At 42.4% G+C, this 4398-nt stretch overlaps 1 protein-coding gene across 2 annotated transcripts in view; it reads left to right on the top strand.

Moving 5' to 3' along the window:
* The window catches only part of USP54 (ubiquitin specific peptidase 54), a 127199-nt gene that overhangs the window by 114871 nt on the left and 7930 nt on the right, over positions 1 to 4398 (top strand). The window lies entirely within an intron of this gene.

Raw genomic sequence — 4398 nt, 5'->3', positions numbered from 1 at the left:
TCTTGAACTCCTGACCTCAGGTGATCCACCTGCCTTGGCCTCCCAAAGTGCTAGGATTACAGGCATGAGCTACCGCACCTGGCCAGATTCTTTTTTAAGAGACAAACCTATAATATTATTATACCTAAAAAATTAACAATTATTTATTAATATAATACCTAGCCAATATTCCAGTTTTCTCAGTGGTCCCATAAATGTCTTTTTACAGTTGTTTTATTTCAAGTCAGGATTCAAACAAGACACACACATTGCTTTTTGATGATAAGGCTCTTAAGTTTTTTTTTTGTTGTTGTTGTTTTTGGTTTTGGGTTTTTTTGCCAGTATGATACCCTCTGTTTTTTCCCCTTCTATTTATTTGTTGAAGAAATTTGGTCATTGTCTTTTAACATTTCACACATTGTAGATTTTGCTGATTATAGTCTTAAGTCTTTAAGAAAAAAAAAAACTTGTTGTGGCCGGGCGCAGTGGCTCATGCCTGTAATCACAGCACTTTGGGAGGCCAAGGCAGGCATATCACAAGGTCAGTTCAAGACTGGCCTGGCTAACATGGTGAAACTCTGTCTCCACTAAAAATATAAAAATTAGTCGGGCATGGTGGCACGCACCTGTAGTCCCAGCTGCTCGGGAGGCTGAGGCAGGAGAATCACTTGAACCCAGGAGGCGGAGGTTGTGGTGAGCTGAGATCAGGCCACTATACTCCAGCCTGGGCAACAGAGGGAGACTCTGTCCCAAAAAAACCACCATGTTCTTCTAGCCCTCATTTTTCCTGCAACTTAGTACTTAGAGCTAGAGGCTCAATTAAAATCAGATACAAATTTTAAAAACAAGAACATTTAATAGGAAGTTCTTTGTATTTCTTACACCATATCAGCAAATACATAATGTCTGGTAGTCTTTCTTTTGTCATGATTGATCAGTGAGTAGATATCATCTTAACCCTATCTTTTATTTATTCTAGAAATTCTCTTACAAATGGCCACCTCTACCTCTGCTTAAATTTTTTTTGTTTTTTCTGATGGCTTCTTGTTCTATCACCTAGTCTGGAGTGCAGTGGTGCGATCTCAGCTCATTGCAACCTCTGCCTCCGAGTGATTCTCCTGCCTCAGTCTCCCGAGTAGCTGTGACTACAGGCGCACACCACTGCACCCGGCTAATTTCTGTATTTTTAGTAGAGACAGGGTTTCGCCATGTTGGCCAGGCTGCTCTTGAACTCCTGACCTCAGGTTATCCACCTGCCTCAGCCTCCCAAAGTGCTGGGATTACAGGCGTGAGCCATCACACCCTGCCGTCTTTTAAAGGAATCAGATTCTACTCCCTTCAGGAGGTTCCAGTGGCTACCTTCTTGTCTAGGAGTCACACTTGGCTTGATTAGAGGAACAGCCAATTCTAAACATTACTCTGTAATTCTTTTCTCTCTTTTTTTGAGACAAAGTCTTACTCTGTCACCCAGGCTGGAGTACAGTGGCACGATCATGGCTCACTCCAGCTTCCACTTTCCGGGTTCAAATGATCCTCCTTCCTCAGCCTTCCAAATACAGATGTGCACCACCATACCTGGCTAATTTTTTAATGCTTTTTTTTTCTTTTTTTAGAGATGGGGTCTCACTATGTTGCCTAGGCTGGTCTTGAATTCCTAGGCTCAAGTGATCCTACTGCCTCAGCCTCCCAAAGTGCTGGGATTACAGGCATAAGCTACCACAGCCGGCCATAGCTGTAATTTTTTTTTTTTTGCGATGGAGTGAGTCTCTGTTGCCCAGGCTGGAGTGCAGTGATGCAATGTCGACTCACTGCAGCCTCTGCCTCTCGGGTTAAGTGATTATCCTGCCTCAGCCTCCTGAGTAGCTGGGATTATAGGCGCCCACCACCACGCCTGGCTAGTTTTTGTATTTTTATTAGAGATGGGGTTTTCACCATGTTGGTCAGGCTGGTCGTGAACTCCTGACCTTGTGATCCGCCTGCCTTGGCCTCCCAAAGTGCTGGGACTACAGGCATGAGCCATTGTGCCCGGCCTTAGCTGTAATCCTTAAACCTGGCTACCTATAGTCATCTGACGAGTGGCTCAGAAAACCCAAAAAACACATGAATAATTTTATAGCAATAAGAACATAACACACATGCTGTTTTTATTTTACACAATTTTCCTGTCTCTTCTCTCATAGCCAGTCCTTCCCTCCCCAGGTAATTATGTAGTGTGCATACATTGTATTTTTCTGTTCATACAATCCTATGTAGACCTACATATACAGAAAGTGTTGGCCGGGCGCGGTGGCTCAAGCCTGTAATCCCAGCACTTTAGGAGGCCGAGACGGGCGGATCACGAGGTCAGGAGATCGAGACCATCCTGGCTAACACGGTGAAACCCTGTCTCTACTAAAAAATACGAAAAACTAGCCGGGCGAGGTGGCGGGCGCCTGTAGTCCCAGCTCCTCGGGAGGCTGAGGCAGGAGAATGGCATAAACCCGGGAGGCGGAGCTTGCAGTGAGCTGAGATCCGGCCACTGCACTCCAGCCTGGGCAACAGAGCGAGACTCTGTCTCAAAAAAAAAAAAAAAAAAAAGAAAGTGTTTGTTTTTTTTTTGCTTGTATATCATTTTACATATTTTTTTCCTTTTAATGCAACAATATTTCCTTAAAATTCCTTCAAATCATCTAGTTTAACTCAGTTCATTCTTTTTAAGTGACTGAACAATATTTAATATTAAACCATAATGTATTCAGCTATTCTATAGATGGGCATTACTTTATTTCTAGTTTTGGCTACTATAAATTATGTCAGCAGAAAATATTCTTATACATATGTTGTTATGAACTGGTATTTTTTTCTTCTTCTCAGGATTAGAATTGTTGGGCAACAGGATAAATATATTTTTTATTTTATTAGAGATTACCAGGTTGCTTTTTAGGAAGACTGTAACATTTCACATTTCCCCCAATAATGTTCAAGGATATATATATATTTTTATTTATTTATTTTTTTGTGTGTGAGATAGAGTCTTGTTCTGTCACCCAGGCTGGAGTGCAGTGGCATGATCTCGGCTCACTGCAATCTCCACCTCCCGAGTTCACGCCATTCTCCTGCCTCAGCCTCCCGAGTAGCTGGGACTACAGGTGCCCACCACCATGCTCGGCTAATTTTTTGTATTTTTAGTGGAGACGGGGTTTCACCGTGTTAGCCAGGATGGTCTTGATCTCCTGACCTCGCGATCCGCCTGCCTCAACCTCCCAAAGTGCTGGGATTACAGGTGTACACCACCATGCCCGGCCAAGGATATTTTCTTGGACTTTTTGGGAACCTTTCAAAAATGAAAATTCCCAGGCACCAACCACAAACCTTCTGATTCAGGTCTGTGGTAACATCCAGAAAGCTCTATTTTTAAAAGTTCCCAGATGAATCTGAGGTGGTATTGAAAGCACTGCATTTAAGTACCCAGGAATACTGAAAATAACTGGTCTTACAGTACTTACATGAATAATATCAGCTTTAGCCAGATATAGATATATTAGAATCACATCATCAAATCAAAACATCAATTGGCCATGGACACATGTATCAAATGTAGGTCAAGGGCATATACAGTTTCAGAATGGAAAACTTAATTAGCTGGATTGGGGTTAGCCCCTTGGGAGTCACCAATCCAGTTTAGAGCAACTCTGAACAATCTAGAAAGATTTTGAAGAGAGGTAAGCATTTAGTGGTTGTTTAGAATTTAAATGATTTGAGAGAAGCTAAGGGGAAAAGAGCATTACATGTGTAAAACATTCCTGAGGTGCTCCTGCTCAGAGTACAAGAGGTCACCAGGTGAGATGGTAAGAGTGCTGTGCTGAAAATCAAGAGAGTTTTAATCCTGGTTAAACTACTAAACTGTCAGACCCTGGAACTCATTTTCCTGTTATATAAAATGAGGAGGTTTGATAGATGATTATTATGATCATTTCAATTCTGAACTAGACTGGAGATAATTTCTTTTGTCACCACAGATACTTCAGAAAATCACTGTGTTAGATAATTTCCTCTGTCTGTAAGTCTTGAGCCCAAGTCTGACAGAAGCTGATTATGTTTACAAAAATGAAATGAAGCAAGATGGGGACATTCAGTAAACTATCCATATTCTAAAATTCTTGTTTCTTTCTTTTTTTTTTTTTTTTTGCGATGGAGTGAGTCTCTGTTGCCCAGGCTGGAGTGCAGTGATGCAATGTCGACTCACTGCAGCCGCCACCTCCTGGGTTCAAGCGATTTCCTGCCTCAGCCTCCCAAAGTGCTGGGATTACAGGCATAAGCTACCACAGCCGGCCATAGCTGTAATTTTTTTTTTTTTTGCGATGGAGTGAGTCTCTGTTGCCCAGGCTGGAGTGCAGTGATGCAATGTCGACTCACTGCAGCCTCTGCCTCTCGGGTTAA

The sequence above is a fragment of the Colobus angolensis genome, unplaced genomic scaffold (assembly GCF_000951035.1).
Source record: "Colobus angolensis palliatus isolate OR3802 unplaced genomic scaffold, Cang.pa_1.0 Scaffold12, whole genome shotgun sequence".
NCBI classification, from domain to species: Eukaryota; Metazoa; Chordata; class Mammalia; order Primates; family Cercopithecidae; genus Colobus; species Colobus angolensis.
The sequence above is the reverse complement of the archived record's forward strand: the minus strand, read 5'-3'. Positions and strand labels throughout refer to the sequence as shown.